A 14,532-nucleotide genomic window follows, 5' to 3' on the forward strand; every position below is an offset into this window, starting at 1 on the left:
ACTGCACTCCAGCCTGGACAACAAAGTAAGACCCTGACTCAAAAAACAAAACTGTTTTAAAATCCAGCTTTCAACTGAAAATCACTCATCATACTGAGAACTAAGAATCTCTCAAACAAAAATTATAACATTGTCTGATATGGTTCTAAATGTATATAAAAGAAACCCTTTTTTTTTTTTTGAGACAGAGTCTCACTCTGTCACCCAGGCTGGAGTACAATGGCATGATCTTGGCTCACTGAAACCTCTGCCTCCTGGGTTCAAGTGATTCTCTTGCCTCAGCCTCCCAAGTAGCTAGGATTAGAGGTGTGCACCACCACACCTGGCTAATTTTTGTATTTTTAGTAGAGACAGGGTTTCACCATGTTGGCCAGGCTGGTCTTGAATCCCTGACCTCAGGTAATCTGCCTGCCTCGGCCTCCCAAAGTGCTGGGATTACAGGCATGAGCCACCGCGCCCCGGCCTTTTTTTTTTTTTTTTTTTTTTTTTTGAGGCAGAGCCTCACTTTGTAACCCAGCCTGGAGTGCAGTGGCACGATTTTGGCTCACCACAACTTCCACCTCCTGGATTCAAACAATTCTCCTTCCTTAGCCTCCCGAATAGCTGGGATTACAGGCGCCCGCCACCATGTCTGGCTAATTTTTTGTATTTTTAGTAGAGATGGGGTTTCGCCATGTTGGCCAGGCTGGTCTCGAACTCCTGACCTCAGGTGATCCACCTGCCTCGGCTTCCCAAAATGCTGGGATTACAGGCATGAGCCACCACGCCTGGCCTAGAAGAAACATTTTAAAACAATTATAACTAGTGGAGAGTAAAGGACATAGGGAAGTAATGTTTCTATACGTCCCTCAAACTAGTAAAATGACAATACCAGTAAACCGTGGTAAAAGTTATGTGTGTGTAAATGTGGTCCCTAAAAGTGACCACTAAAAAGGCTCCAGGCCCAGTGGCACACGCCTGTAATCCCAGCATTGTGTGAGCCTGAGGTGGGCGGATGGCTTGAGCCCAGGAGTTTGAGACCAGCCTGGGCAACATGGTGAAACCCTGTCTCTACAAAAATTAGCCAGGCATGGTCGCGCACAGCTGTAGTCCAAGCCACTTGGGGGGCTGAGGCAGGAGGATCATTTGAGGTTGGGAGACTGAGGCTGTAGTGAGCTGAGATGGTGCAACCACACTCCAGCCTAGGTGACAGAGTGAGACCCTGTCCACGACCCACCCCCAAAAAAGAAAGACAGACTCAAGTAAAGCAAAATGACGTAATTTTGAAAAACACTTCCAAGTATTCAAATAACCCACAGAGAAGCAAGAAAACACAGATATATAAAAAAGAACAGAACAAAAAACAAAACATTAAATGGCAGAATAAGCCTTAAGTCTTAAAATATCAATAATCACCTTAAAAGTCAATGTTCTAAATAAATGAGGGTGAAGGACACCCAGCCTAGAGCAGCAGAGAGTTAAAAGACACAGACTCACAAAATGGATTGAACAACACAACCCAACTATACGCTGTTTACAAAAAAACTCACTTCAAATGTAATGACACAGGCAGGCTGAAAGTAAAAGGATAAAAAAGATACGTCATGCAAGCATTAATCAAAACAAAGCAGGGAAAAAATTTTATCTGGGCATGGTGGTGCATGCCTGTGGTCCCAACTGCTCCAAAGGCTGAGATGGAGGATTCCTAGAGCCCAGGAGTTGGAGGCTGCAGTGAGCCATGATCGCACCACTGCACTCCAGCCCAGGTGACAGAGTGAGACCTCATCTCAAGGAGGAAAAAAAAAAAGCAGGGCCAGGCACAGTGGCTCACACCTGTAATTCCAACACTTTCAGAGGCCAAGGCAGGAGGATCACTTGAGGCTAGGAGTTCGAGACCAGCCTGGGTAACACAGCGAGACCAAATCTCTACAAAAGTAAAAATAAAAAAAATTAGCTGGTCATGGTGGGACACGCCTGTAGTCCGAAGCTAGCAGGAAGGCTGAGGCAGGAGGATAGCTTGAGACCAAAATTTTGAGGATGCAGGATTTTGAGGATTTTGAGGATGCAGTGAGCTATGATCACACCAATGCACAAAGCCTGGGTCACAGAACAAGATTCTGTCTCAAAAACAAAGAAACCAACAACAACACAAAAAGCAGGAATGGTTACATTAATAAAGAATAAAGCAGACTTCAGGGACACAGTAAAGATGTTAATCCCCCCAAATTAAGACACAAGTTTAGTGTACTTCCTATCAAAATCCCAGCAAAATATTTTATATAGATTATTTTATAATTTGTAACGAAAAGCAATGTAACTAGAATAGCCGAAACTATTTTGAAGAATAAAGTGGAAGGAATCATTCTAACCGATGACAAGACTTACTACATAACTACAGTAACAAGGACTTGTGTAGAGTGGTGGACACATACATCATCACAACAGAACAGAAACCTGGAGACAGACACACAAATATGCCCAAATGATTTTTTTTAATTACAAAGATACAAAAGCAATTCAACAGAGGAAAGACAGCTTCTTCAAGAAAATGACGCTGGAGCAAATGACATCCAGACAAAAAAACTCAGTTTAAATCTCAGTTTCTAAAAAAAAAACTCAAAATGGATCACAGACTTAAATGTAACATATTAAACAATACGACTTACAGGAAAAAATTAACATAGGAAAAAATCTGCAGGATCAAGAGCTAGGCAAAGAGATCTTAAACTTGACACTAAAAGCACAATCCACTAAAGGCTGACCAATTGAACTTCACCAAAATTAAAAACCTCTGTCTGTAAAACATCCACTAAGTGGATGAAGACATGCTACAGATGGGGAGAAAACATTTGGAAACCACATATCCTCAAAACTTGACAGTACAACAACAAAGAACATGATAGAAAATGAGGGAAAGATACAGGCACATGTTTCACCAAAGAACACAAACAGATGGCAAATAAGCACATGAAAAGATGTTCAATACCTTTAAGCATTAGGGAAATGCAAATGAAAGCCACACTGAGTTATCACTACACACCTATCAGTACAGGTAAAATGAACACTAGTGACAACAGCAAATGTTGGCAAAGATGCAAGGAAGCTGGAACTCTCATATATTGCTTTGGCAGTTTCTTATAAAATCAAACATGCAACTACCATATAACCCAGCATTTGCAGTCCTGGGCATTTATCCCAGAGAAATGAAGACATGCTGACAAAAAGAGCTATATACACTCATGTTTATAGCAGCTCCACTCACCATATCCCAAAACTAGTAACAACCCGGATGTTTACCGCAGCTCCACTCACAATCCCCCAAAACCAGAAACAACCCGGATGTGTTTACTGCAGCTCTACTCACGATATCCCAAAACTAGAAACAACCTAGATGTGTTTACCGCAGCTCCACTCACGATATCCCAAAACTAGAAACAACCGGATATCCTTTAATGGAAAAGTAGTTAAAGAAACTGTGGCGTTATCAGGCCGGCACAGTGGCTCATGCCTGTAATCCCAGCACTTTGGGAGGCTGAGGCGGGCAGATCACGAGGTTAGGAGATAGAGACCATCCTGGCTAACACGGTGAAACCCGTCTCTACTAAAAATACAAAAAAAAATTAGCCAGGCGTGGTGGCGGGCACCTGTAGTCCCAGCTACTCGGGAGGCTGAGGCAGGAGAAAGGCGTGAAGCCAGGAGGCAGAGCTTGCAGTGAGCTGAGATCGTGCCACTGCACTCCAGCCTGGACGACAGAGCAAGACTTCCTCTCAAAAAAAAAAAAACAGAAACTGTGGCGTATCCATACCATGAAATACTACCTACCAATGAAAGAATTATTAATACATGCAACGACCTGGATCAATCTTGAGAGAATTATGCTAGGTGAAAAAGCCAATTCCAAAAGGTTACATACCACATAATTCACGTAACACTGTTGAAATGACAAAATCATAGAAATGGAGAATCAGTGGTCACCAGAGATTAAGGGGAAGGCAGGGACACAAGTGGGCTTGGAAAGGGAAACATGCTGGGTTCTGTAGGTGATGGAAATGCTCTGTATCTTGACTATATCAATGTCACTACTGTGCTTGTGATATTCCATTCCAGTGTTATCACTGGGGTAGGTTCAGTAAGGGTACATGGGATTTCTCTGTATTATTTCTTACAAGTGCATGTGAATCTAGTTACCACAAATAAAAAGTTGAGTTTTTTAAAAAAAGCAAAATAAAGACATTTCAAACCAAAAAAAAAAAAAAACTAAAATCAACAACAAAGTAAAATAAACAACCCCTGAGCATCAAAAAACAAAACAAAACAAAAGTAAGGAAAAATACCAAATGGAAATCTGAATACATAAAAAGGAATGAAAAGCAGTGGAAACAGTAAACAAGTAGGTAAACAGAAATGATTTCTTAAAAGCTTTAAACTGTCTAAAACAAAACTTTTAAAATGAATTTAAAGGAAAAAATACAACAACAATGCATGACAACAATAGCACAAAGATGGGAAAGGAAAGATGGAGTATATTACCAAAATGTTCTTATACTTCACGAGAAGCAGAATATTGTTTTGTTTTGTGACAGAGTTTCGCTCTTGTTGCCTAGGCTGGAGTGCAGTGGTGTGTTCTTGGCTCACTGCAACCCCCGCTTCCAAGGTTCAAGCGATTCTCCCACCTCAGTCTCCAAAGTAGCTGAGATTACAGGCATCTGCCACCATGTCAGGCTAATTTTTTGTATTTTTAGTAGAGACGAAGTTTCTCCATATTGACCAGGCTGGTCTCAAACTCCCATCCTCAGGTGATCCTCCAGCCTCAGCCTCTCAAAGTGCTGGGATTACAGGCATGAGCCACTGCGTCCCGCCTGTTTTTTTTTTTTTTTTTTTTTTTGAGACGGAGTCTCGCTCTGTTGCCCAGGCTGGAGTGCAGTGGTGCAATCTCGGCTCACTGAAACCTCCGACTCCCGGGCTCAAGCGATTCTCCTGCCTCAGCCTCCTGAATAACTGGGATTACAGGCATGAGCCACCACACCCGGCTAATTTTTGTATTTTCAGTAGAGACGGGGTTTTGCTATATTGGCCAGGCTGGTCTCGAATTCCTGACCACAAGTGATCTGCCCGCCTCAGCCTCCCAAAGTGCTGAGACTACAGGCATGAGCCACTGGCACCGGCCTGAGAAGTGGAATGTTATTTGAAGGTAAACTGATACGTTAAAGATATAACCTAAAGTAACCATCATGAAAAAAAAATCAAAAATATGCCAATGAAGCAGATTAAATAAAATCATATATCAATCCAAAAGAAGGCAGGAAAAAGATTTTAAAAGACAACCAAGAATAAATGGGACAAATAGGAAAAAAAATAGCAAGATGGTAGATTTAAACCCATTCATACCAATAATCTCATTAAATGTAAAAGGTATAATGCCTCAAAATAAAAGGCAGAGGCTACTATTGGATAAAAAGCAAGATCAAATTAATAAGCTATTTATAAGAAATTCACTTTAAAGCTGGGCACGGGGGCTCACTCCTGTAATCCCAGCACTTTGGGAGGCCGAGGCAGGCAGATCACGAGGTCAGGAATTTGAAGACCAGCCTGGCCAATATGGTGAAACCCCATCTCTACTAAAAATACAAAAATTAGCCGGGTGTGGTGGTGCACCCATAGTCCCAGCTACTTGGGAGGCTGAGGCAGAAGAATCACTTGAACCTGGGAAGTGAAGGTTGCAGTGAGCCGAGATCACGCCACTGCACTCCAGCCTGGGTGACAGAGCGAGAATCCGTCTCAAAAAAAGAAAAAAGGGAATCTACTTTAAATATACAGACAAAAATAGGTTAAAGATAAAAAGATGGAAAAAATATATCATGCTAACATGAATCATAAGAAAACTGGAGTGGGCCGGGCATGGTAGCTCACGCCTGTAATCCCAGCACTTAGGGAGACTGAGACAGGCAGATGACCTGAGGTCAAGATTTCAAGACCAGCCTGGCCAACATGGTGAAACCCCATCACTACTAAAAATACAAAAGTTAGCCGGGCACGGCGGCACATGTCTGTAATCCCAGCTACTTAGGAGACCGAGGCAGGAGGCAGAGTTGAACCCAGGAGGCAGAGTTTCCAGTGAGCCAAGATCATGCCAGTGCACTCCAGCATAGGTGACAAAGTGAGACTCCACCTCAAAAAAAAAGAGAAACGATACGAAAAAGAAAACTGGAGTGGCTTTTTTTTTTTTTTTTTTTTGAGACAGGGTCTCCTTTCGTTGCCCTGGTTGGAGTACAGTGGCATAATCATAGCTCTCTACAACCTTCAACTCCCTGGCTCAAGTGATCCTCCTACCTCGGCCTCCCGAGTAGCTAAGACTATATATAGAAGCACACCACCATGCCTAGCTAATTTTTTAATATTTTATTTTTATTTATTTTTTATTTTTTGAGACAGAGTCTCGCTGTCGCCCAGGCTGGAGTGCAGTGGCGCGATCTCGGCTCACTGCAGGCTCTGCCCCCCGGGGTTTATGCCATTCTCCTGCCTCAGCCTCCCGAGTAGCTGGGACTACAGGCGCCCGCCACCTCGCCTGGCTAATTTTTTGTATTTTTAGTAGAGACGGGGTTTCACCGTGTTAGCCAGGATGGTCTCGATCTCCTGAGCTCGTGATCTGCCCGCCTTGGCCTCCCAAAGTGCTGGGATTACAGGCGTGAGCCACCGCACCCAGCCCAATTTTTTAATATTTTATATTATACAGAGAGGGTCTCACTATGTAGCTCAGGCTGGTCTAGAACTCCTAGCTTAACCCATCCTCCTGCCTCAGCCTCCCAAAGTGTTGGGATTACAGGCATGAGTCATCATGCCCAGCTTGGGGTGGCTAAATTTATCTCAGATGAAGTAGATTTCAGAGCAAAGAATATTATTTGGGATGAAGAGGGTCATTTCATAAATGGTAACCAAATGAGTTCATCAAGAGGGCATAACAGGCCAGGTGCAGTGGCTCAGACCTATAATCCCAGCACTTTGGGAGGCCGAGGCAGGTGGATCACCTGAGGTCAGGAGTTTGAGACCAGCCTAGCCAACACGGGCGAAACCCCATCACTACTAAAAAATACACAAATCAGTCAGGTGTGGTGGCGCATGCCTGTAATCCCAGCTGCTCAGGAGGCTGAGGTATGAGAATCACTTGAACTTGAAAGGTGGAGGCTGCAGCGAACCAAGATCATGCCACTGCACTCTAGCCTGGGCGCCAGCAGTTCAAGACAACTGTCTTGAAGCCAGGAGTTTGAGACAAGCCTGAGCAACTTAGCGAGACCCTATCTCTATTTAAAAAAAAAAATTAGGCTGGGCACGGTGACTCACGCCTGTAATCCCAGCACTTTGGGAGGCTGAGGCGGGTGGATCACAAGGCCAGGAGATAAGAGACCATCCTGGCCAATATGATGAAACCCCATCTCTACTAAAAATATAAAAATTAGCTGGGTGTGGTGGCATGTGCCTGTAATCCCAGCTACTCAGGAGGCCGAGGCAGGAGAATCGATTGAACCCATGAGGCGCAGGTTGCAGTTGAGCCGAGATCACACTACTGCACTCCAGCGTGGCAACAGAGCAAGACTCTGTCTCAAAACAAACAAACAAAAAAACAAAACAAAACAAAAGGCATGGTGGTGCATGTCTGTAGTCTCAGCTACTTGGGAAGCTGAGGTGGGAAGATCACTTGAACCCAGAAGGTTGAGGGTGCAGTGAGCTATGATGGCACCACTGCACTCCAGCCTAGGCAACAGAGTGAGACCCTGTCTTTAAAAAAAAAAAAAAAAAAATTGACACATGACATGTCAACATATCTGGGATACAACTAAAGTACCACTCATAGGGAAATTTATAGCATTTAACACTTACATTGGAAAAGAAGAAAGATCTCAAATCAAATGACCTAAGACTCCACCTTAAGACACTGGAACAGAGCACATTAAATCCAAAGTAAGCAGAAGAAATGGAATAATGACAATAACAACAAACATCAATAAAACAGAAAACTGTAATGAAACAGAAAACTGTAACAATGAAACCAAGAGCTCGTTCTTTGAGAAGATCAGTAAGATTAAAAAACTTCTGGTCAGATTAATCAAACAAAAAAGGAGACAGAAAGCTGGGTATGGTGGTATAGTCCTAGCACTTTTGGAGGCCAAGCGGGGAGGATCATTTGAAGCCAGGAGTTCAAGACTAGCCTGGGCAACATAGTGAGACCTCGTCTCTACAAAAATAATTTAAAAATTAGCTATGTGTGGTGATGCACACCTCTAGCTACTCAGGAGGCTGAGGTGGGAGCACTGCTTGAGTCCAGGAGGTGGAGGCTGCAGTGAGGTATGATCTTGCCACTGTACTCCAGCCTGGGCAAAAGAGCAAGATCCTGTCTTCTAAAAACAAAACAAAGAAAAGGAGAATGTAGTTTAAAACCTGCCCATGAGAAACTGCAAGGTCCAGATGGCTTCACCGCTGAAATCTACCAAACATTTAAAGAAGAAATAACATCAATTCTGTACAAACTCTTCCAGGAAATAGATGTGAAGAAAACATATCCCAACACATGCCATGATGCCAACATTACCCTAATGCCAAAACAAGAAAAAAAAAAAGGCATTATAAGAAACTATAGGCTAATAATACTTATGAAGACAAAACTGTTTTACAATTTTAGCAAATCAAAGCCAATAACACATAATGCATCATGACCAAGTGTGAGTCATCTCAGGAATGCAAGGTTGGTTTAACATTCAAGCATCAAACAACTCAACCTGGTAAAAGGCATCTATGAAAAACCTACAACACCATACTTAATGGTAAAAGACTGAATGCTTTTCCTCTAAGGCTGAGAAAGAGACATGGATTTTTACTCTTATCACCTCTATTTAACAATGTAATGGAGGTCTCTTTACTAGAAAAAAACAGCAAGAAAAATAAATAAAGAACCTACACAGACTGGAAATGGAGAAGTAAAATTATCTTTATTCACGTATCACATAGTTGCGTCTATAAAATCTTAAGGGATCTTAAAAAAAAACCCTACTAGAATTAATAAGTGACTTAAGGTTCCAAGATATAAGATCAAAATCTGAAAAATGTATTTCTATACGCTAGCGATAAACAATCAGTAAGTTGAAATTTTAAAAATAAAATACCCTTTGTAATAGTTAATGAAAATATTTATTCCAGCCGGGTGCAGTGGCTCACCCCTGTAATCCCAGCACTTTGGGAGGCCGAGGCAGGTGGATCATTTGAGGCCAGGAGTTCGAGACCAGCTTGGCCAACAGGGTGAAACCCCGTCTCTACTAAAAATACAAAAATTAGCCGGGCATGATGGTGGGCACCTGTAATCTCAGCTACTCATGAGGCTGAAGCAGAAGAATTGCTTGAACCCAGAAGGCAGAGGGTGCAGTGAGCCGAGATTGTGCCACTGCACTCCAGCCTGGGCAACGAGAAACTAAAGATGGCCTAAGCCAGGCATAGTGGCTCATGCCTGAAATCCCAACACTTTGAAAGGCTGAGGCAAGAGGCTGGGCACAGTGTCTCATGCCTGTAATCCCAGCACTTTGGGAGGCCGAGTCGGGCAGATCACTTGAGGTCAGGAGTTTGAGACCAGCCTGGCCAACACTGTGAAACCCCATCTCTACTAAAAATACAAAAATTAGCTAGAAGTGATGGTGCGTGCCTGTAATCCCAGCTACCTGGGAGGCTGAGGCAGGAGAATCACTTAAACCGAAGAGGTGGAGGTTACAGTGAGTGGAGATAGTGGCACTGCACTCTACCTGGAGTGACAGAGCGAATAAAAAGGGCCGGGCGCAGTGGCTCACGCCTGTAATCCCAGCACTCTGAGAGGCCGAGGCAGGCAGATCATGAGGTCAGGAGATCAAGACCATCCTGGCTAACACGGTGAAACCCCATCTCTACTAAAAATACAAAAAAATTAGCCGGCGTGGTGGCAGGCACCTGTAGTCCCAACCATTCAGGAAGCTGAGGCAGAAGAATGGCGTGAACCCGGGAGGCGTAGGTTGCAGTGAGCCGAGATAGCGCCACTGCACTCCAGCCCGGGCGGCAGAGCAAGACTCCGTCTCAAAAAACAAAAACAAAAACAAAAAAAGGCTGAGGCAAGAGAACCGCTTAAGCGTAGGAGTTCAAGACCAGCCTGGGCAACATGGTGAGACTGTCTCTACAAAAAAACAAAAAATTAGCTAGGTGTTGTAGCACATGCCTGTAGTCCTGGCTATTCATGAGGCTGAGGCAAGGGGATCCCTTGAGCCAAGGAGGTCAAGGCTGCAGTGAGCTCTGACTGTGCACCACTGTACTCTAGCCTGGGCAACAGAGCAAGACTGTCACTAAAAAAAAACAAAACAACAACAACAACAAAAAACAAGGCCTAAATAAATAGGTATACCTTGCTTGTGAGTCAGAAAATAATACTGTTTAGGTGTCAATTCACATCAAATTGATTTAAATATTCAGCACAGTCCCAATCAAAATACCAGGAAGATTATTTGTAGAAATTCACAAAGTGATTCTAAAATTCATTTGAAAATACAAATGGCCAAGCAACCATGAAGAGCCAGAACAACTTTTTTATTTTGGTTGACGTAAGATCTCACTCTGCTGCCCAGGCTGCAGCGTACCTGCACAATAATGGCTCACTGCAGTCACCACCTCCTGAGCTGAAGCGAGCCTCTCACTTCAGTCTCCCAAGTAGCCAGGACTAGCGCTTGCCACCACACCCAGTGAATTTTTTTTATTTTTTGTAAAGACGAGGTCTCACAATGTTGCCCAGGCTACAGGATAACTCGGAGAAAGAACAAAGTTGGAGGACTTACCTGGTTCCAAAACTTTTTTTTTGAGACAGCATCTCACTCTATCACTCAGGCTGTAAAACAGTGGTGCAATCATAGCTCACGGCAGCCTCAAACTCCCAGGCTCAAGCAATCCTCCTGCCTCAGCCTCCGAAGTAACTAGGACTATAGGCATGAGTTCCCAGATGCAGCTAATTTTTTTTTTTTTTTTTGGAGAGACAGGGTCTTGACATGTTGCCCAGGCTGGTCTCAAACTCCTGGGTTCAAACAGTCCTCCTGCCTCAGCCTCCCAAAACACTGGGATTACAGACATGAGCCACTGCAGCTGGCCACAAAACTTTAAAATATATAGTAATCAAGACATTGTGTTACGGTGTCAAGACAAACAAGTGATCAGTACAACATAATAGAGTCCAGAAATAGATCATATTGATATGGCTTACTGATTTTTTTTCTTCTGTCTAAAGTGCTTCAATCACCTGATTTTTGATAAAGGTGCAAAGACAATTTAGTGACAAAAGGATTATGTTTCCAACAAATGGTGCTAGAACAACCGAACATCCATATGCAAAAAAATAAACTTGCTCCATCTTCACATCACAAACAAAAATTAACTCAAAATGGACCACTGACCCAAAAACAAAAGCTAAAACTTTAAGACTTCTAGAAGAAAGTATAGGAAAAATATTTGTGACCTGTAGGTAGGCAAAGTTTTTTTTTTTCTTGTCTTTTCTTTTTTCCTTGAGACATGGTCTTACTGTCACCCAGACTGGAATAAAGTGGCACAATCATGGCTCACTGCAGCCTCAACCTCCTGGGCTCATGTGATCCTCCCACCTCAGTCTCCCAAGTAGCTGGGACTATAGGCGCACACCGCCAAGCCCAGATAATTTTTGTATTTTTTATAGAGACAGGGTTTCACCATGTTGCCCAAACTGGTCTCAAACTACTGAACTCAAGTGAGCCACCCGCCTCAGCCTCCCAAAACACAGGAACCACCACACCTGGCCTAATTTTTGATTTTTTTTTATATAGAGATGAGTTCTCCCTACGTTGCCCAGGCTAGTCTTGAAATCCTGGGCTCAAGTGATCTACCTGCCTTAGCCTCCCAAAGTGCTGGGATTACAGGCATGAGCCACATACCCAGCCAAGATTTCTTAAAACACCTACAGCACAACGAATAAAAAGAAAAAAAAAGAAATGAAATTTCCCAAAACAAAAAATGCACTCTTTAAAAGACACTGAAAAGAATCAAAAGACAACTCTCAGCCTACATAATAAAAGACTTATATCGAGAATATATAAAGAACTCTCTAAGCTCAACAATAAGAAAACTACCAGTTTTCAAACGGGCAAAAGATTTCAACAGGCATTTTAGCAAAGGAAATATACGGATGGCAAATAACCACATGAAAAGATGTTCAAAACAAAAACAAAACAAAAAAGAAAAGAGGTTCAGCATTATTCATTATGAAAGTACAAATTAAAACCACAACAAAATACTACCACACTACACACCTATGGAGATGGCTAAAACTGAAGAAGACTGACCACACCAAGTATTGGGAAGGATGTGGAGCAAATGGAAGCTTCATTCACCAGTGGTGGGACTATAAAACACTGCAGTCCCTTTTGGAAAGTCTGGAAGTCTCTTAAAATGTTAAAGTACACACCCACCCCAGGACCAAGCCATTTTACTCCTAGATATTTACCTAAGAGAAATGAAAACATGTCCTAACAAAGGCTTGTTTGCTAATGTTCATAGCAGCTTAATTTGTAACGGCACAAAGTGAAAAATGACCCAAATGCCCATCAATAGACAAGTGGAGAAACAAATTGTGATCTAGCCATAAAATGGAATCCTACTCAACAATACGATGAAGTGATGCTACATGGCACAAATGGAATAATGTTGAAGGAATTATGCTGAGTGAAAGAAGCGAGATAATATGAGAATATATACTGTACAATTCCACATAAGCAACACTCTAGAAAATCTAAACTAATTCATCTATAGTGACGGAAAGCAGATCAGTGGTTGCCGGACAGGAGGGTGGGGAAAGGATGGAAAGGGTGATTTCAAAGGGGCATCGGGGAACTTTTGAGGGTGATGAACATGTTCATTATCTTAATCTTGATGCTAGTTCCACGGGTGTATACAAATGTCAAAATGCATCAAATTATGTATTTTAAATATGTGTAATTTGGTATATATCAATTATACTTCAGTAAAGCTGGGAAAAGAGAGAGAGAAAGAGAGGGAGGAAGGGAGGGAGGGAGGAAGCAAGCACAAAAACTACCAGTAGCATAAAAGATAGGCACCTAATTCTGGACATCAGGAGCTTCTGAATTTTGTCTTGGTCCTCTCTCTTGCTGTCCAGGTGCTAGTGCTGGGTTTTCATCCACACCCTACTTTCATTAAGCGCAAAAGTGATAGGAAAGCTGTCTGTGGGGAATGAATTATGGACTGAGAAAGGGAGAAAACGAGGGCAAACAGAACGTTAATTCTGGCATAACAAACACCCCTAGGTAGGTGGTGAGATTCTAGGTGATTTTTCTTTGGTTTCTTTAAGTTTTCCTGTACTTTCCAAATTCTTTACAAGCATTACTTGGCTCTTTGGAGGGAAAAAAAAAATCAGTTTTAAAAGAACCAATTTAAATTCTCCATTAAGTAAAGAACTATTCAAAAAGAAACCAAGGATTTTTTTTTTTTTAAATCCTAGTAACTAATAGCCCCAGAACATACACACATGAATCTGAGCCATTAATTTAGATCAAAGAACAGGGAGACTGCATTTATAAAGAATGAAGGATATTTACAACATATGGAGAAGGCCAAAACCTCAAAAACGGATGTTCCAAATTCTGAAGGTTGATAGTCAACCACTGAGTTGGCTTCCATCTAATTAAAGACATTTTAATAAGCTTTAAGTGATTTCCTGCCATGTAGGTTGAAGATGAGGTTCTCAAATGCTAAAGGGAAAGTCTAGTCTGAATTCCAGGAGGTTGGGGGCAGTGACAAGAGAGTCCCTCTCCTCTAAGGCTTATAAGCCTTAGAGGATTGAGCCTTCCAACATGGTATAAATGCCAGGAGAGGCAGGATTTCTTAACCTCGCCTGTCCCAAGTTGCTGGCATCAGACTTTTTTTTTTTTTTTTTTTTTTGAGACAGGGTCTCTTTCTGTTGTCTAGGCTGAAGTACAGCAGTGCGATCACAGCTCACTGCAGTCTCAACCTTCCAGACTCAGGTGACCTTCCTGTCTCACCCTCCTGAGTATGCTGGGACTAGAGGTGTGTGCTGCCATGCTAGACTAATTTTTATTTTTATTTTTAGTAGAGATAGGGTCTTACTATGTTGTCCAGGTTGGTCTCCAACTCTTGGGCTCGAGTGATCCTTTCTCCTCGGTCTCTCAAAGTGCTGGGATTACAGGTGTGAGCCCAGCTAATGTCAGATATTTCTGTCACATTTTTTTAGTAAGTGTAGAAAACCAACAAGGAGTTCAGAAATGCCAAAAGCTGATAAAATGTTTCTTTTTAAATACCTTCACAGGTCTAATTAGGTGCAAAATGTTTTTCATGCAACCTGAATCCCAATCCTGAGTCCTCCTCCTTGGTTTCTAAAAGAATAAACCAACTTCTTAGTAATCATAGCACTCTTGGCTTAATTCTTCACTTTCATTTCAGAGGAAAAAATGAAAGTAGGTTAGCACACTACAATACTACAAACACAACACGGAACACTTA

General features: G+C 42.3%; 1 protein-coding gene across 4 annotated transcripts in view; it reads right to left on the minus strand.

Annotated features, from left to right (window-relative positions):
• The window catches only part of USP42 (ubiquitin specific peptidase 42), a 56,662-nt gene that overhangs the window by 31,498 nt on the left and 10,632 nt on the right, over positions 1-14,532 (minus strand). The window contains exon 1 of one of the 4 annotated variants that reach the window (XM_034963668.3): positions 13,113-14,531. The exons of 2 other annotated variants lie outside the window; for them this stretch is intronic. The gene's annotated coding sequence lies outside the window, so the exon portion shown is untranslated. Of the gene's footprint in view, positions 1-1,812; positions 2,224-13,112; position 14,532 lie in introns of those variants that run through there. One more of the 4 variants, XM_063605619.1, reaches the window with a different exon arrangement.

This window comes from Pan paniscus, chromosome 6 (assembly GCF_029289425.2).
Source record: "Pan paniscus chromosome 6, NHGRI_mPanPan1-v2.0_pri, whole genome shotgun sequence".
Taxonomy (NCBI): domain Eukaryota; kingdom Metazoa; phylum Chordata; class Mammalia; order Primates; family Hominidae; genus Pan; species Pan paniscus.